Genomic DNA, 20,830 nt, shown 5'->3' on the forward strand with positions numbered 1-20,830 from the left:
CTCGTACGGTAAATTCTCTAGAGGCTTGAGAGGTGGACCGTTTCTGTATTGCCTCCCGCCTCTTGTTGTGTTGCTAGACACCGGAGCAGACGGAGCGGCTGCGGCATCTGTCTTCTTTCGTGCTTGCTTATGAGGCGGAGGAGAAGGAGTACGATGCGTCGGAGCAGCCGGGCGGCAGCGGGTCTCTTCCGCCCTTGCTGGCGAGGCGGAGGAGGAGGCTGCTGGCTGCTCGGGAGTGCCGGCGCAGGCGGAGAAGGAGGCGGAGTGCCACCACGCGCAGGAGAAGGAGGCGGAGTACCGCCACGCGTGCCCTGATCGTCACTTGCCGGAGAAGGAGGCGGTGGAGGAGGCGGAGTGCCCTGACTCGCCGGAGGAGGAGGAGGAGGCGGAGGCGTCCAGTTCGGAAGGTTGATGAGCTTCTTCCGCCATAGGCATGGAGTCTTCAGAGCAGAACCCAGCCTAGTCTCCCCTTCACCGGTAGGGTGGTCAAGCAGGAGGTCCTCAAATCCCTCCGTTATTTCATCCACCATCACCTTAGCATATCATTTTGGAACCGGCCGGCAGTGATAAGTTGCTCCGGATCCAGTAGGATAAACAGAGCCAACAACCGCCTTGACCTTCAAATTCATCCATCGCGCCATAATGTGGCAATGTTGAGACTCCGTGATAGCATCCACGGGATAGCTGGCAGGAGCCGTCAAGACATGCTCCGGCTGAAGCAGCTCGGTGGAAGCCACGCTGCTTCTCCGCTGAGATGGCGGGGTAGCTTCTGGGGAAGCTTCGGCAGGTCGTTTGTTGCGATCTCCTGCTTCTCGTTCCTCTAGCCCCATTACCCTTTCGTGCAGCGCCTGCAGTTCCTCTTCTCGTTCCTCTAGCCCCATTACCCTTTCGTGCAGCGTCTGCAGTTTTGTAACCCCCTGCGTCCGGAAAACCAACCGTCCACGGAATGGAGCCTGGCGTGCCTCGTGTCCGTCCAGGGTGCTCAGGATTCCCGAGGGCCATTGTGAGCTCGTCCTTCTCCCTGTCTGGAACGAACGTCCCTTGCTGCGCTACATTGATATAGTGTCGAAGGTTCTTGAGGGGTATTTGCAGTTGCTCGTCCGTCCAACGGCACTTCCCTTATACAGGGTCCAAGGTTCCGCCAGCCCCGAAGAACCAAGTCCGGCAACAGTCTGGCCATCTCATTGTCTCTGGTTCGATCCCTTTTTCAAGCAGATCATTCTCCTCCTTGGACCACTTAGGCCGGGCTTTGAGGTAGCCACCTGACCCCGTGCGATGGTAAAGCTTCTTCTTCGCAGCATTTTGCTTGTTCGTCGCCGACATCTTCTTACTCTTTTCCGATGTCTTGTGGGCCACAAATGCGGGCCAGTCATCTTTGATCTTCTCATATTTGTCGATGAATTCTGGTGTCTTTTTTTGTCGACTAAATGGTTCAACTCTTTCCTCCACCTCCTGAATAGGGTTGCCATCTTCTTAAGAGCACAAGACTTGATTAATTGCTCTTTAACTGGCTTCTCCGGATCCTCCTCTGGCGGTAGGGTGAAATTTGCCTTCAGCTGAGTCCAAAGATCTTCTTTCTGCATATCAATTACATAAGACACCTCAGGGCCGTCCTTAGGCTTATACCATTGCTGGATGCTGATCGGGATCTTGTCCCTAACAAGAACCCCGCACTGAGCAGAAAATGCATTCTTGGTCCGGATGGGTTCAATCGGTTCGCCGTCGGGCGCGATTTCTATGATCTCAAACCTTTCATCCGAGCTCAACTTTTTCTTCGGGCCTCATCTCCTTACCGAAGTTGTGCTCGATCCGGAGGGCTAGAAATTAAAAGGAAAAAGACGAGAGTAATTAATATGTGTACATATACCAAAACAATGGATGCATCAATTAACTAGTCAGCACGGGCTTAACTAATATATATATACCTGGCCGGACTCGGTTCGGTCACCGGAGCAGTCAGAAAATTGATGTTAAATCTTGATATATGTTTCTTATTAAGACAAATATGGGATTTCCGCATATTTTCCGGTGGAAGGTAAAAAACCCTTGCTAAAATCAAAATGTTCTTCTGGTTGCTTGCTTGTAAGAGCACTCTAACCAAAGACAACTTGATCAAGAAAGGGTGGAAAGGGGGAAAGGAATGTGTGTTCAGTGGATAGGAGGAAAATACAATCACATGTACTTTGAATTTTTCAGCTGCCAAGCTTGTCTAGAGTCTGATAAATTTTGCTTTTGATCTGAGATCAACTCCAAGAAATTTGGAGGATTTTTTGAATGTCTGGCTCAAAACATTTTAGAAAACTGACAAACATCTTGTCTTTGTTGGAATTTCTGCTATGTTTTGGTCTCTATGGAAATGTAGAAATGATACTACTTTTAGGGCATAAAAGATCCATGATCCCCTGACCCTAATAAGACTGATGGGTAATTGGATTGTGGATTGGTCTGTTTTGCAGAGAGAGAAAAACTAGAACGAAAGCTACTAATGTTGGGGGCAAAACTCATCGAGCTGGTGGCAAGTGAAGTGTAGTGAGCATCGCAAGGATGGAGACCAGGAGTTCTAAGAATCGGGGGATGATTGGTGCAGCTGCTGAGAATCTTTCTTGATTCTTCTGATTATGTTCAAGATGTCTGTCTCTCATAGCTTTTTTCCTCCTTTTTCTCTAGAGATTTGCTTAATCGGTTGCATCCCTATCTGGTGGTGTCTCTGGTAGTAGTCTGAGACGGCTTGTAGCTTTCGATAGATGTTGGTTCTTCGATTGATGGTTTTGTTATTGAAATCGGAGGGAGTAGCCCTCTTTTGCTCAAGAAAATATCACTGGTGCTTCCCATCGGCGTTTTCAGGAGGTGCTAAGTGCATTAAAAAGCTTAACATCAATTCTCCCCAATGCACAGGTGCTTAGCTTTTGTTGCTAAGCTTCCCTCATTCCATTGTTTAACCATTAAACTGATTCATGCGTTATTTGGTAGCCATTTTGCATAGGTTCACGTGCTTAGTATCCTTTCTTACCGAGGTCACCATAGTGCTCTCGCCTCTTTAATTGCATTGCCGCATCATTTTTTGCATATATGTGGCACCCTTCAAAGATTTACACGGTGGAGCACTGGGAACGGCCCCAATGTCTTCTTCTTTCCTGCTTTAAAGGCTCATGCTATAGTGGCGATGATAGTTTGTCGAAGCATTAGCCTGTATAGAGAACCCAACCTATCCGACCTAAAAAATAGAACGGACCTCGCACGCAATAAAACCCCATACACATATCATTTGTCACTCTGACAACACATGGTGTGAAACTGGTGTAGTCGACCTAATCACGGCTAGTTAGAAAAGCCGATTAATTCGTCATCCAGATCAGAAGGCCGGGTAGTTAAGGCTACTCATAACGGGGAGTATCGCAACCGGGCGGAAGGCCTTTAAAGCTGTGTAGCCTCCCACTCCCCGCCGGGAGTCTCACCCTTTGACTGGTCCTAGCTGGTCACCTCTGAATGTCACCACTGCTAGCCTGTGAACGTAGCAGCCGATGGCGCACTTCCTCCCACCAACATACGCACCTTCAATCCACTCTCCACCTCTTCGTCAATGGCGCAGCCAATGAAAATCGCTCGGCCGATCCTCTCGCCAGCTTGGGGGCGGGGATGGAGTTGACCATTGAGGAGGCTGCACAGATGGATCTAGTCATGGAGGAGCTTGCCTAGGCCATTAGGGGAGCCAAAAGAGAAATTTTGGGCTCCCACACGAGAGGATGTCAACGTAGATGGATGGCCAGGCTGGCACGTCAATGTCGAAGAATATCCCCATGCCATGCACATGTTCTTATACAGTGTTACCTATGGCCATGCCCGTGGCGTTGGCCATGGGCGTGGCAGGTTTAGTGGTCGTGGCGTCAACGGTGCTCGTGGCATCCAGGGGCAGACATCATGTGGTTGGCCATGGCCGTGGCCACCATTAGTTGTCGTTGCGGACATGCCCATAATTATAATTAGTTTTATCCGTTCTATGAATGTAAGTCGCAGCTTGACAAATTTATCGGTCTCGTTTGTCGTATTAAGATCAAAACTTTTAGTTTTTCTATTCGTGTGGATTTTTCGATCTTCCCGCAAAGGATCTATATGGCCGCCGATAGGCGACATGTTAGAGCTTGGTGCGGAGGAGCCAAATAGTCTTCCGTGCATGTGTACACCTTTTGGCGCCGGCACTGAGCAACTATCTACCCCGACTCAAGGAATTGCGTCGGTGCTCGAACCAGCTATCGGTTTTGCTTCTGCTGCTCTGCCCGACCAAATTGATATAGTTCCGCTCATGGATGTTGTGGTTTTCGGCGTTTAAATGATAGCTCGTGCCAACCTGCTCAGTTGCGTTTGTTTATCACAGCAAGGGCACAATGACTCATCGTATTTTACATATAGTTCGATCGAAAAAGGTCTTAAAAATTGACCTCACTTCTTGGTTGCATTTGGTTTTTGTGCCAAGGACATAATGGGCCATCTAGTGTACTAAAACACACACACGCACACAGCGAGAGAGACATACACATGTGCGCGTGCGCACACACACACAACAAAACCAAACAAAATTGAGACGAGAGTCCCTGAGATTGCGAATGGCCCATTATCTTTTGTGGTGTTGGAAAGGTGAATATATTTCAATCTGTTTTAAAGTATCTTTATATTGGAATAAATATTAACTGCAAGTTCTTTCCGAACAATGGATCGCGGAAGCATAGTTGTATATCCCGCAAAAAAAATTATGTTAGCCTCCTATGAAGGGGAGGTCAAACAATCAATAGCTTTTTATATTTAACCAATAACCATGTGTGCCTCATCCTCAGCGAGTAACCAGCCGGTTGGTTGAATCACAACCTCTGCTGATGCAGGTACTCTGTGAATTTTACATGAGAACATTCAGGATTACGTGGGCATAATGGCATAGGAGACGCGTACATGATATGCATACCGGGCAACATAGAGCCCATATGTATTTCCTCGGAAAGTAATAAGCATCATGCCTTGTTCAGTGGGTGCTAGTTTGACTGCTTACCTACGGACTATGCTTCTAGATGTGCCCCTGACTTGATTTTCTAATACATCTCATTCCCATGCTAGATCGCTCTATGTGACCGGCGGTGCTATTCAGCCTGCTCGTTATTGGTCATCTTGTCCCACGATTTGCCATCCTCTACCGGCCCACCTACAAATTAAAGTGATTCCTCTACATGGCGAATAAGCTAGTTTATATAGGAGGTCACCGAGTGACCAACATTGTGTGTGGCCAGAACATCATCATTGCTTCATCAAATATCACATGCCAACTGTTGTGATTGTTTAATTCTACAGTGAGTGGTGTAGTTAATAACATTTATAACACTCATGGCATAGCTAGATATGACAAACCCTGAGCAGAATGCTGCTAGCAAACCATGACAATGAAGCCATTGCAAATACAACTTACTTTTATATTGAATAATTTGGGTTTGACCAGATGTGACCAGATGCGCATTACGGTTTTGTTTCAGTCCAGTTTGTGTACTTTTTAAGTATGTGATTTAGTTACCTAGATCTCCAAATTCTTGTACAGATCCGTAGAAGCTATATATATATATATATATATATATATATATATTTCCAAATTAACAACATAAAAAATATATTTAGATCCTTCGCAGTGGACTTTATGTATCATGCATTGATGCATTTCAAGGTCTCGATGAATAATAACAAGAAAATTTCAATGTCCAAGATTCAGATAAAAGTTAAGATCTTCATATGGTATCTTTGGAGGGGAGTTGTGCAAACTAAAGATAATCTCGCCTGTCGCAATAGGCAAGCAAACAAGATGTGTAGTTTTTTACTCATGACAAAACATCTTCTTTTTCAATGCAAGGTTGCATGTTCTACGGGGTCTGTCACCCAAATAGGATTCAATTTGTATCCCCTCACAAGTGTTGTTAATATTTTTGGTCATTAATTGAACCGTATTTTAAATAGATTAAGAACGCTAATAAGGATATACCTTATTATGTGTGCTTTGGCTACATAGAAATGATTGTATATGCAACCAAGGAGTTGTTATCCATGTATGGCAACATAACCTTCGGATCGGTCAACCACTTCCTTCCACGTAGGTATAATGTCAATCCTATATAACTATTGAAGGCATAATGTGAATCCTATATGACTGCTGTTGTCGATATGTCGGATATTTTATCTGTTGTCGGTTTGCAAGGGTTTGGCTGTGTGCGTCTCAGTTACATAGAGGCTACATGTTGCTCATGCTCTGTTTCTGTTATCTAGAGCACATTTGAAGTTAATAAAAATGCATTTTATAATAAAAAAATGCATCGGATATATGGGATTTATTCCAGCTACTAATTCAACCACGGAGTCTGGCGGTGGCACTAGGTAGCTTGCTGAAACTACTACAGGCCTCTGGTCGATACAACTACTTGGACAACCTAGTTGTTGTTGCCGCCGTTGGCATCGGTGAGGTCCATGGCGGGCCTCTCCACGTCCTCCATCTCCTCCTCCCGAACGAACACCGCCTGGTCCAGCACCAACACCGACCGGCCCACGCCTCCGTACAAGTGGTGCGGTGGAGCGGGATGCGCGCCCTCGCCGTGGGCGTCAGCGTCGGCATCGGCAGGGACGAAGATGCCCCTGTCCTGGTCAGGCACCGACGACGCGTCCTCGCCGCCGATGGTCTCACCGTTGCCGTGGCCACGTGCTCCTCCTCGCCCTGGAGCACCTCGACGTTCTTGCGGTTCAGCGCCGCCTCCACGTCCGCCCTCGTTATCACCGCTGCCGGGCCATTGGCGTCCCTGCGCTCTTCTTCACGCCGCGCGCTGGCCGAGGAGTGGTTCATGCTGGCCCCGCTCCTGAAACACACAGGATCATCGATGCTGCCATGAATGAGTGGTAGTTCTACTTCTAGGCGGCAAAAACGGAGTAAGGAGCAGGGTAAAGCTGGTTACCTACATGGAGGAGGCAAGAATCTGCCTGGTCTGGCTCTGGCCGGCCACCCGGCGGCCCGCGGCGGTCAGTGCTCGTGCAGCCATGGCCGAAACGGCAGAGCAGCTCTCTCTCAGATCGATGGAGCTCCCTTCCCTGCTTGTGTGAGCTCAATACAGAGAGGACAAAAGCAGAGCAGAAGCAGCACGAGTGCGAGCTTATCCACTGTGGTCTGAGAGCTGAGGTGAGGTCTTCTTTCCCTGCACCTCAAAGATGATGTGCTTATCAATTCACTGCCAGTGCGGGGACGACTAGTAGCAAAAGAGCGCGCGGAAAAAACATTTGTGCAGCGAGTGGAGGGTCCGTCCCGTGGGTGACGGCTTGTGTCCCTGGCGTTTCTCTGGGCGACTCCCGCCGCCGCCGCCGCCTCCGACGCTAGGGTTTCTGTGCTCTGGAGCGCTCCGGGGTGCCCCCCTCGGCGCCTCTCGCTTTCCTCGCTGGGTGTGCAGCCTAGATCTCCAGGCAGAACACCTCTCGACCTCCACCCACGATCTGATTTTGGGCACGGGAGCCTAATATCTCGAGAGACTAGTTCGTTGTGCTCGCTTGTGTGAGATGGAGAAGGTGAATAACCTGCTGCAGGGCCTAAAGCTGTCGGAGGCAGAGAAGAAAGGAGTGAAGATCGGTGGGAGGGGATCTGGGAAGATTGGAATGGAACAAAGAGCCATGGCCAAATTGTTCTCTGAGAAGCCGGGACATGCGGATGCACTGGCCCAGGCGCTAGGAAAGGCATGGAGTCCGATGAGAGGGGTAAGTTGCAAGGATTTGAGAGGGAACATCTTCCTGTTTACTTTTAAACAGGAATCAGAGAAAAGAAAGGCATTGGAAGGGGGCCCCTGGACGTTTGATAAAGATTTGCTGCTACTAGAAGAGTTTGATCCGTCAAAAAGGATTGAGGACTATGAATTTCGGCATGTGCAAATGTGGGTACAGGTGTTTAATCTGCCTCTTGGGGACATGCATAGGGACAATGGAGAGGTGATTGGCAACCTGATAGGAGAAACAATGGAAGTGGATGTGGGGGAAGATGATATGGCCATCGGAATTTTCATGAGAATTAAGGTGAAGATGCTTGTTGCTGAACCGTTAATGAGAGGAAGTTGGCTCACTGTCACAAAAGAGGTAGAAGGAAAATAAAAAGAGGAAAAGACATGGGCAAGGTTTGAGTATGAGTTCCTTCCTGACTTTTGTTTTGCGTGCGGAATCATGGGCCATGATGCTAGGGACCGTTCCATTAAGCAAAAAAGAGGAGAAAAACCACAATTTGGAAAGGATCTCAAGGCTTTTATAGAGTCTAGGAGGGGAGGAGACGATAGAGGGAGACGGAGCAGTGGTGCGGGCAGCGGAAGCAATGGCCGAGGCTACTATGACGGAAGATGGAATGGAAAATCTCGAAGTGATGATCGATCTTGGAGGAAAGACAATACGGGCAAGGGTAGCAATGCTAGTGGTCAATCAGGAGGGGGGGATGAAGTATCCAGTCCATTAAAAAACTTGCCAGCATCAAGTTCAGATGTGCTAATCTCGAGAAAGCAACTCATGTTTATGGATAAGGGGGCTGATACAGGAGCAGAGAATGGTGGTGTTAATGATAAAATCATGGAGGACAAGGAGGATGAAGAAAAAAGGTTGCAGGAGCAATTTGAGAAGGCAAAGGCAGAGAGCGAAGCTCGGGAGAGGGAGCGGGAGGAAGCTGACTTGAGAGTGAAGGAAAAGGTAGCACAAGAAAAGGCACTAACCCAATAGGAAATGAAACAAGAGATAGCAGCAATAGAAAAGGAGGGATTGGGTAGAGAGAAAAGTGAAGTGGAAAAGGAACTCGTCGGCATGGAAAGAAGGGTGGTACAGAGTAATGTCGGGGGTGGAAAAGTAGTGAAGGGGCTTGGGAAGCATGGTGGCACATATAAGAGAACACCGAGGACTAGTAGCAAAGCGCAAGAACCTTTGGGAGTCAGGGCGGGGGAGAAGAGAGGCTTAGTGCCAATGGAGGTGGAGGATGGGCCTCAGGGGGAGCCATCAAAGAAGCAAAAGGGTGACGAAAGAACGTCTGAAAAATCAGGAGCGGGGCTGACGTTTCAGCCCTACGAGCAGCAATGAAGCTCGCGGCGTGGAATTGTCGGGGGTTGGGGAATGGCCCGGCAATTCGAGGGCTCCTGGATATCCGGGAGAAGGAGGACCCTGATGTGATGTTTCTTTGCGAGACGAGGACCGATGAGAAGGGATTGGAATGGCTTAGGTGGAAGTTAGGGCTCCCTATCTGGGTGGTACAGAAAAGTGCGGGACAAAGTGGCGGATTGGCAGTGTTATGGAGGAATGGTTTGACAGTGAAAGGTGGATGGTGTTCTCGGTATCACATTGACACTGAGATTACCGAGGAGGATGGTTTTGCCTGGAGATTTACTGGTATCTATGGGGAGTCAAAGATGGATGAAAAACACAAGACTTGGAAACTGCTGCGTACTCTAAAAAACCACAACAATAAACCTTGGCTGATGGCGGGGGATTTCAATGAGATCCTACTCCAGTGCGAGAAGGAAGGGGGGTGGCTCGGCCCCAACAAGCTATGGACAGCTTTCGAAGTGCTCTGGAGGAGTGTGACCTGCATGATCTCGGCTTCGATGGTGATCCATACACCTGGCGAAATAACAACCATGATTCGAATAAATATATCCGAGAGAGACTTGACAGAGCGGTGGCTTCACCAAGCTGGTGCCAACGTTTCCCCTTTTACAAAGTGGTGCATGGTGACCCTCGGCACTCTGATCATAGACCACTAATAGTGCAGGTGGAGTCGAAGGGTAGGAGAAAGAGGCAAAGGGGTAAGAAGGGCCTATTTTGCTTTGAAGCCAAGTGGCTGGAAGAGGATCAGTGTGGTACTGTGGTGGATAATGCATGGGGCAAAGAGATAAATGCTAGAGGGGGCTCGGTGATGGATGCACTAAAAGGAGTGGCGAAGGATCTGACTGAGTGGAGTACAACCTGCTTGGGCCAGTTGGAGAAACAAATTTCAAGACAAAAAAAGAATTGGAGGCACGTCGAAGAAGTGTCATTTCCCCTCATTCTATTCGGCGTGAGTAGATTTTGAGATATAAGTTGGAGAGGTTGGAGCATCAACTTGATACATACTGGAAGCAGAGGGCACATGTTAATTGGATGGAGAAGGGAGATAAAAATACTTCATATTTTCAGGCCTATGCATCAGCTAAAAAAAGATGAACCACATCAGCAAACTCAAGAAGGAAAATGGAGAGGTAGTGGAGGAGGAGGCGGAGATGGCGGCGGAGATAACTAACTACTTTCGTTCTCTGTTTGAATCACAGGTTGGGGACCGAATGGAGGAGCTTTTGGACCAAATCTCTCCCCGGATAACTTTGGAAATGAATGAATTCTTAACAAAGGAGTTCACCAGGGAGGAGGTACGGAAGGCCTTGGATAGTGTGGGCGACCTAAAGGCCCCTGGGTGTGATAGAATGTCGGCTGTGTTCTTCAAACGACATTGGGAAACAGTAGGGGACAAGGTCACGGAGGAAGTACTGCATGTGTTAAACGGAGGTGACATCCCACAAGGCTGGAATGACACGTGTGTGGTGCTAATTCCCAAGGTAAAGAAGCCAAAAACTCTGAAAGAGCTGCAACCTATAAGTCTATGCAATGTAGTGTATAAGCTGGTTTCAAAAGTCCTGGCAAATCATCTCAAGGCCATCCTTACTGAAATCATTGCTCCCAACCAAAGTGCCTTTGTGCCGGGCCGGTTAATCACGGACAACATATTGCTTGCCTATGAAGTGACACATTACATGCAAAATAAGAGGTCTGGATCGGTTGGATATGCAGCATTGAAGCTCGACATGAGCAAAGCATATGATAGAGTTGAGTGGCAATTCTTGGAGGAGGTGATGAACAAGATGGGGTTTGCAGCAAGCTGGGTGTCCACTATCATGAAGTGTGTGAAAACAGTGAAGTATAGATTCAAATTCAGTGGCACCTGGACACAAGAGATCACTCCAGGTAGAGGCCTCAGACAAGGGGATCCAATCTCCCCATATTTGTTTCTAATTTGTGCTGAGGCTTTCTCAAGTTTACTAAACACGGCAGAGGTGAATGGTGAGCTGCAAGGTGTGAAGGTTTGTCGTGATGACCCGAGTTTTAACCATCTACTGTTTGCAGATGACTCGCTAATTCTTCTGAAAGTGAATGAAGAAAGTCCGCATCATCTTCAAAACATTCTTTCTCTTTATGAGGTTTGCTCGGGACAGACTATAAATGTTCATAAATCATCTATCATGTTTAGCAAGAACACCAAGCAACATGACAAGGTTCATTTCATGCAGCAACTAGGAGTTCAGAAGGAAACTCGAAATGAAAGATATTTGGGTCTGCCGGTGTACGTAGGACAGTCGAGGGCAAGTGTCTTTGCCTATCTAAAAGACCGGATATGGGCACGTATCCAGGGCTGGATGGAGAAGCTCTTATCTAAGGTGGGTAAAGAGATTTTGATAAAAGCTGTTGCACAAGCAATACCCACCTTTGCCATGTCTTGTTTTGACTTAACCAAGGGCCTTTGTGAGCAGATTAGCATGATGATCGGGAGATATTTCTGGGCACAGCAAGATAATGAGAACAAGATGCATTGGATCAGCTGGGAGAAGTTAACACTTTCTAAAGCAGAAGGGGGGCTGGGCTACAAGGACCTGCATTCTTTCAACCTGGCCATGCTTGCAAAACAAGGATGGCGGCTGCTAACCGACCCAAACTCGCTGTGTGCACGCGTTTTGCGGGCCAAATATTACCCCGATGGGGATTTGGTAGGTGCACAGCCGAAAGAGGGTATGTCATATACTTGGAGGACCATATTGCAAGGTATTGAGCTGCTGCGAAATGGAATAATAAAGCGGGTGGGTGATGGTTCCAACATCAATATATGGGCAGATCCATGGCTGCCTAGGCAATGGTCCAGAAGGCCGATTACACCCCGAGGAGGCTCTTTGGTCACGAAGGTGCAAGAACTGTTTGATCCATACACAGGTAGCTGGGATATACAGCTTGTCCACGATCTATTTTGGGCAGTGGATGCCTCTTTGATCCTTGCAATCCAGTTAAAACAGATATAGAGGATGATTGGGCATGGTCATGTGACCCCAAAGGAATCTTCTCAGTTAAGTCGGCGTACAAGTTGCATCAGCTCATTTGACGAAGGGAACAAGCGGGAACTTCAGCTGCAGCAGGGCAGGAGGAATTTCATTGGTATGATATCTGGAATGTTGCGTGTACGCCGACGACAAAACAATTTTTATGGCGCATCACACACAATAACCTGCCAATGCTGCTCGGCATCAAGCGAAGAGGGATTGAGACTGATATCCTCTGCCCAGTTTGTCACCGTCTTGATGAAGACGGAGCTCACTTGTTTCTGAAGTGTAAGGAGGTACGCAAAGTTTAGGCAGGCCTGGAAATGGAGAATGAACGCCAAATGCTCCTGGAATGTGTTGGCCCCAAAGATTTCTTAAACAGGCTACTGAAATGGGAGACAAAGAAGGCCATGACAAGCATCGCCTTACTATGGACTTGGTGGACGACAAGAAATAAGATAAATGCAGAGAACATGAAGCTGGACATCGGCGCTGCGCTGTTCCAAACCAGAAGAATGGTCACTGATTTTGAGACTTTTTGCCTTAACACTCCAAGGGAGAGGATCGTTCAGGTGCAGAAATGGGAACCCCCAACAGATGACACACTGAAGATTAACACAGATAGGAGTTTTTTTTCTGAATGAGAGGGCAGGAGGCTGGGGCTTTGTGATTTGCGACAGGGCTGGGGAAGCTGTTGGCTCAGGGGCGGGCAAGCTCAATTACTTGCAAGACTCACTTCAGGCGGAAGCGGAGGCATGCTTACACGCTATTACGGCTGCGGAGGGATGGGGCATGACAAACATTGTGGTTGAGACGGATTCTTGTGAACTTGTTCAGGCGGTAACCACACAGCACTACGACCTCTCTCCCAATGGAGCCCTGTTCTGTGAGATTAAAGCATTTGTTAGTCTGAATTTCTCCTCTTTTAAGTTTGTGCACTGTCCTAGAACCTGTAATAAGATTGCTGATGCATTAGCGGCTTTTGGTGCGAAGATGAACACGGACCCCCAAGCCGTATGCCCGGGTGGAGCCCCTACCTTTGTATGTGACTTGATGGCCAGCGATATTGTTGCGCCTGCTGGTTAATGGAATAGAGTTTGTTTCTGGTCAAAAAAAAAGAGCGCGCGGAATGGCTTGGCAACACGCGGCCCGGCGCCATGCTCTGATGGAAAAGAACGGAGGAGGGACGCAGCTGCATGAACCGCCCTTTTCGTCGGAGAAAGACACGTGCTTTTACTTCGGCATCGATGCTTTTTCCGGGATGTTCTTCTTCCCTGCTCCTTGGCTTTAAAATATATTAAGGTGTCTTAGTTTTTTGAAAAAGTTAAATTATGTATAATTGACTAAATCTTTAGAAAAATATATGAATATCAACGATATCGAATTTGTATCAGATCCCACATGAAAACTATTTTCCTATTTAACTATTTATATTGTGGATGTTGATTTTTATTTGGGCAACGCTAATGCCTACATGTGTGGTGGGAGCTAAACGCGCCCACACGTCCTATAGCACACAGACTGCGCCGCGTCATCACGTGCATACATGTGAAAATCTTTTTGGATTTTCAATTTTTAAAATGTTTTATCTCTTAAATGAAAAATTCGATTGAAAATCCATTTTCACCATTAAATCCCTCGCGACGTGATCCTCGAAACTAGATCTCATATCCATATATTTTGACAAATTTTTCTTTCGGTTAAAAGTTGCCATGTCTATTGCACATGAATTGCCATGATATGTTTCAGCTATTTTCTTCTACATTTAAAAGTATTTTTGAATATTACAAGACGGAGAATTAAGAAACTAGACTTGCCATGAACCATAAACTAAAATTGACATGATACATGCACTTAAAATTGCCATGGTTCATACAAAAAATAATTTTCATGGTCAAAGTACTGAAATTCTCATCATCAAAAAACTAAAATTGCCACATGGCAACTTCAGTTTAAGCACTATGGCAACTACAGTATAAACCTCATGGCAACTTTTGGGCAATTTTTTTTATCAAAACATATCAACATGAGGTCTAGTTTTGAAGATCTCGTTGAGACGGATTTAATGGTCAAAACGGATTTTCAATTTGATTTTTTAATTAGGAGATAAAACATTTCTAAGCCGAAAACCAAAACGATTCCTGCTGATGTCATCTGTTCATACCTGGCAAAATGAGTGGTGATGGAGGCGTGTGGGCGATGTGCAAAATGCCACATGTGTGGGCGTTAATTTTTTCGTTTTATTTTATAATATTGGTCTGGACTTTTACATAAACTGATGCAGCTAATATTCTTAGGAATATGAAGTATAAAACCCACGCTGGATGCTTGAGTAAATTGCAAAAAACCACCGCAAATAGGGCTAGGTTATCAGAAAACAATAAGTTACATTTTTTTTGACCGAAACCGTCATGTCTAGCGTAATCTTTTTTGCAAATTTGGACATGAGCAGGCCGTTGCCCAGCTGCGTTGACAAGGCGATGCAGCTCCTTGGCAACTTCGCGCAGGTGCCGGAGATGCCTTCTGCGTTGTGGAACTTAACGCCGGTGGCCAGAGACGCCGTCCCCGCCACAAAAATTTGCGCCGGTAGCCGGAGATGCCCATTCAAATTTTATTTTTTTGTTTTTTGCCACGAGCTCCTCGGATGTCCAAACTTCACAAAATTTTGCACGGAGTTAATGTACAGGAGTATCTAGCACCAACAAAAATTGAAATTTTCTTGAACTTGTTTTTCCTTTCAAATTGTGGTACTGTTCATGCCCGGGCTCCTCTGAGCCCGAGCACCAAATCACTAATCTCTTCCAACATCTTGTTCTTATGGAAATGCATGAGACCATTCAGGATTACATGGGCACAATGGCATAGGAGACTCATACACGAGATATTTACATGACAACATAGAGCCCATATCTATTTGCTCGGAAAGTAGTAAGCATCATGCCTTGTTCAGTGGGTGTTCCTTTGTCAGCTTACCTACGGACTATGCTTCTATATGAGCCCCTGACTTGATTTTCTAATACATCTCATTCCCCTGCTAGATCGTGCTATGTGACCGGCAGTGCTATTCAACCTGCTCATTATTGGTGATCTCCTCCCACGATTTGCCATCCTCTACCAGCCCCCCTACAACTAAATGTGATCCCTCTACATGGGGATTAAGCTAGTTTATATAGGAGGTCACCGAGTGACCAATATTGTGTGTGGTCAGGACATTATCATTGCTTCACCAAACATCACATGCCAACTGTTGTGATTGTTTAATTCTACAGTGAGTGATGTAGTTGACAGCATTTATAACAATCATGGTATATACCCTGAGCAGAAAGCCATTGCAAATACAACTTATTGTTTATAATGAAGAATTTGGGTTTGCCGAGATGCTTATGCGATCCGTAGAAGCTCTTATATATGTTGCGCATTACAGTTTCGTTTCAATCTAGTTGAGTTACTTTTAAGTATGTGATTTAGTTACCTTGTTCTCCAAGACTTCCGTACGTCAAGAGAGAAATGACAAACTTAATCATGTGAGGTAGCTACCACATTATTTCAACAGCCAGCTCAATCATAACTTAGGCAAGTAAAAGCTTATTGATTTAACTACTATAAAAACTTATTTGCATTAGCCTATCCAAATTAACTACATAAAAAAATAGATTTGGGTCCTTCACAATGGACTCTATGTACCATGCACACACGCATTCACAGGTCCCAATGGATAATTAGAAGAAAATTTGGATGTCGAAGATTCCGCTAAAAATTAAGATCTTCATGTGGTATCTTCGAAGGGGAGTTGTGTTAATCAAAGATAGCTTGGCCCGTCGCAATTGGCAAGTAAGAAAGATGTTTAGTTTCAGTAATCATGACGAGACAACAAATACCTCTTTTTCCAATGCAAATTTGTGCGTGTTCACGCGGCCAATCATCCAAATAGCGGCCAATTTGTATTCGCCCACAAATGTTAACAATATTTTTGGTAATTGGTTGGACGCTATTCCAAATAGGTAAGAACCCTAACTAGGGGTATGCCTTGTTATGGGTGCTTAGGCTATCTAGAATGATTTGGTTTTCAACGACGAAAATTCTCTCCTTTGAATGTTATTTTCTGTTGTACACTCGCTTTAATACGTGATCATGCTTCACTGAACAGTGTATCAATCATAGTTTAACAAATAGAGTGCCAATCGTTGTTTAAGGTGGTGTGTATGTGTCCAACGAGGTTTTTACCCAACATATGTGTGGTAATGTATCCGGATCATTGTACCACCTCCTTCGATCTAGGCATAGTGCCGGACCTATATGACTACTGTTGCCGATGTGTCGGATTTTTTGTCTTTTGTCAGTTTCTAATCGTTTGGCTGCGTGCATCTCGGTTATATAGAAACCAAGTGTTGCTCGCGTTTTGTATCTGCTTAGCGTTACATTTTAAGTTCATAAAAATGTCCTTTTATCAAAATAAGACATGTATCCGATATATGGGATTTATCCTAGCTACTAATTCTGTGATGGAGTCTGATAGTGACACTTTTATCTACTATCCATAGTACACTTGTATCACCATCCCTTCGCCGAACTAGTGCATCTATACAATTTACCATTGTATTGGGTGTGTTGGGCACACAAGCGATTTCTTGTGTTTGATTGCAGGGTTGTTTGAGAGAGACCGTATTCATTCTACGCCTCCCATAGATCGATAATCCGTAGGTCATCAACTTGAGGAAAAATTGATATTGTCCTACAAAACTCTACGCTTAGAGGCCCAACACGAGCCTACGAGAATAAGTTGTGTAGTAGACATCAGCGCTGTAGACCCCATCCACCGTCGCACCGTTTGGCCTTCGGTGGCATCCGGCACGGCGCTGCTCCCCGGCGTCCGGTCGATACAGACCCCTCGGCGGCCCAGCGCGGCAACTGAAATGGGTCCGATGGTGAACAGGGCGTCATGCACTCGTTGGGGATGTCCTTGACTTCAGTGAGGGGATGGAGGAAGTTAGTTGCTAGGAGAAGGGAGATGCGGATTAGGGGATGGAGAAAGGAAGGAGCTCGGAGGATCTAGAAGGATCGACTAGCGGGGTGCTCGGTGGAATAAAGAGGGGAAGAAATGCGATGACTCCTCGTGGGTGGGGAAGAAACATGAGTGATCGGCACTAGTCTGCCGTTGTTGGATTCGAGAGGATCTGACGGCGGTGACTAGCGATCTGTGTGAAGGTAGAGTAAATCAATCAGAACCCGCGATTTTCCTCACCCAGCATACATGCATACTCAGCTAGGAATCTAATGGGCTTTTGTTGACCTCAGCCCAGCAGCGAGCAAGGCGGCCTAGATTTTGAACTAGTTATTTTTCTGTTTTGCAAATAACTAAATAAGGCACCCTTCTAAAGTAATTTGCCAAAACAACATTTATCACATATACCCCATCACACATTTTACATCTAATACTACTAACATTGAGAAATGATATTTAGTTATTTATCCTAAATAGGTTGAACACTATTATTTCCGGTCATTAGAATACCAAAGAACACTTTTTGGAATATTTTGATATATTACACATCGTTTTGAGTGAACATCGATGAATTATGGTTTTTATAAATTTAAAATATATTTTTATCACTAGTAAATATTTTGAAATAATATTTTTAGTGAACATTTGAAAATTTTAATTCATGAATTTTAGTTAAATGATTAAACATTTTCTACTAACTAGTGACCTAGCCGGCCATAGTCAATGATGTGTGGCAATAGGAAACACTTGTTAGAATTTTAGCAATTATTGTGTAAGTAACCATCCCAATCTTTTATAGCGACCTCTAGGGGTTATTTATGACACCATCCGAAGCTTCATGTTTTCCATAATTTGATTGCATTTTCTGAATTAAAAGACCAACAATCCACAAGTTCAGAGTTCAGTCTTGGGAGCCTGATGTTTGGAATCTCTTTCCTTTTCTTGGATAACACCCAAACATAAACTCGTTAATACAAATATGATTTTAAAAACCCTTTTTTAACTTTTACGTGCCTGTGCAGTTCCAAATTGAATTGTATTTGTTAAACGCTTAGAAATGCACTAAATGACTGAAGTATAGCAAACGGATCCCAAAAATTACAAATTTTGATATGGATAGCAATGGTCGCTTCGCCTTCAAAACTGACCCGTTCCTTCTCGATAAACAGATTCTTTCTCGAAGATGGAAGGATTCTAAGTAGTGCACATAACAATTATTGTGAAACCTTCTCAACTTTTGACCAGAGCCTCTGCGTGTCATACGAGGGCACCATGCCAAGTTTCATGTTTTTTCTGACTTTGTTTGCATTTTTTCAAGAATTAAAAGATTGCCAACATGTTTTCATTTTTTTATCATGCATTGTAAAATTGACAAATTCAAGAAATAATCAACAAGTTTTTACAAAATGTTCAATTTGCATTAAATATTATTGTGTAAATTTATCATCACATGTGTACACACACGTTTAACATTTTTAATACATTTCCAAAATTTATTATTATTACACAGTGAATTTTAATACAATTTCAACACTTTTCAAACCACTTGTTGCAAACTTGAAAATAATTGTGTATTTGAAAAAATACAATGAAGATGTACTATATTTGTGTGCTTTTGGTCTCGAATGAAGATATGTAATTTTGCAAAAACACACATTGAACTATTTAATCGACCTGAATTTTTTTAAAAGTTCATGTTTACCTCTTCAAGGTACTCAATAACAAACAACAGAATAGAGATTTAAAATGTACAATAACAATTATTCTACTTTTATATATGTGGAAAATAAATTGAAAAATAAAAAAAAGGAAAATTAAACATGAACTTCGACAAAATTAAAAGAAAGCTGGTAGAAAACCACACGGTTCTCGTACAGGGCAGCCCAAATATATGCGAAGTGAGAGGTAGACAGATATTGTATATATAGGAGTAAGTCGTAGTGAATGTACAACGTTCGTAAAATTCCAACCTTCAGTGTGCCCCAGCCGGTTCACCAAGTGTGCCAAACGCACACACGACTGCATTGTTGGGAAGAAAAGTACAGCTCCGTGGCGCAGAAAATGGTTCCATTGCCTGGACCAACCCCATCACAACATGTCAACAACAATAAATCCGGGAAGGTTTAAACATTGTAAAAATGAATCGTCAGTTTGGCCGAGCCGGATGCGTGGTGAGAAAATCGTTTCATGGCCTGCACCAACGCCAGCCCAACACGTCAACAATAATAAATCCGTCACGGTTTAAACATTGTAAAAATGAAAGACAAAACTCTGCGTTCCAGGAGCAGTCAACCACTTGTGGATTCATGATGGATCCAGGTAAACTATCATGATCGGTGATGGATTCGAGGAACGTCATCAGAGTTCATCATGGATTAACAGATTTTTTTTGTAGTGGAAGGAAAATTTCAGACCAACTGATGCATGTTATCTGAAGAAAAACTTCAGATCAATCATAGCTAGGGCAGCAAATGAGTCGAGTCCGAGTGAGTTGTATAAGGCTCAACTCAACTATTAATAATATTCGAGCGAGCTCAACCTGAGCGAAGCTCGAGGTCGAGCTGTAGAAAGTGGCTCATGCTCAGTTTATAAAGATGTCGAGTCGATCTCAAGCTAGTTTCATCTAAATAAGTTGATAGTTGTTAATAATCTATAAGAAAATATATTAAATAAGACAGCCGAAAAACATAAGAAATCATTACATAATTCAACTTATTATGTCTCAACTGAATACTAATACTCCCAGAAGAGCACGAAGGTGCTCCTAATCTCAAACTTTAACCAAAACAAAATTAGATTTTGGACATGGCTGGCCATATACTTTATTGGGGCTCAAATTTCTCGACACTTAATTAAGCTTCCTTGTATGATAGTACGTCAAATGGAGAAAAATCGCAGATAATATATGTGGTGATATCTTTTTATACTCTATATGGCAATAATTTTAAATTTATTTTTAGTATAAATCAAATTTATGTATTATAATTATATAGTAACGGGCTATCAAGCTAAAACTAAGTGAGCAAGTGTTTCCTCAAGATCAGCTCATTTCTCGACCGAGCTACATAATGTGTTCATATTGAGCTCATTCAATTTCGAGTCAATCTTGAGCCAAGCCAAAATACGATTTGATCTTGAGCATCTCACAAGCCTCGAGCTTTTTTTGCAGCCCTAATCATAGCTAGTGCATGCCATTGGTTGCACCATTTTTTAGAGCAATCAAATCCTCTGCATGTATGCATGGCTTGCTGCAAGTGCACAAACAACATGCATACATACGATATATAGATGCATTGTGGGGGAAACCACCTGACCTCAAGCCCGATCCTCCCTGTACCCCCCGTGCCGCCTCCTCGAGCGAGGCGGCCGGGGCGGCCCTCCCTTCCCCCGCCGCCTAGCCCTGCTCCCCTCGCCCCCTCCCGCCGCTGCCGTTGGCCGGCGTGGCCGGGCGCTTGCCCGTGCGGCGCCGTTCTTGGCCGGCGGTGGCGGCCCCCCTCCTCCTCCCGATGCGGTTCCCGGCTCGAGCGGCGAGTTCCGGCAGCAGTGTTCCTCGGCGGGCGGCGGTCTAGTGCAAATCATGTGGCTGCGTGGCGGCAGCGCGGCCCCTTGGTGGCTGGCGGCGGGCCTTGGCCGGCGGTGCCCTCCAGGCCCAGATCTAGGACACTTCGGGCCTGATCTGGGTCGGGGCGGGCCG

The 20,830-nt window shown here is 45.2% G+C and overlaps 1 pseudogene; it reads right to left on the bottom strand.

The window, feature by feature from the left end:
- Positions 1-6,269: 6,269 nt before the first annotated feature.
- On the bottom strand, positions 6,270-7,052 carry LOC123084395 (uncharacterized; annotated as a pseudogene).
- Between the last annotated feature and the right edge of the window lie 13,778 nt (positions 7,053-20,830).

The sequence above is a fragment of the Triticum aestivum genome, chromosome 4A (assembly GCF_018294505.1).
Source record: "Triticum aestivum cultivar Chinese Spring chromosome 4A, IWGSC CS RefSeq v2.1, whole genome shotgun sequence".
Classification (NCBI taxonomy): Eukaryota; Viridiplantae; Streptophyta; class Magnoliopsida; order Poales; family Poaceae; genus Triticum; species Triticum aestivum.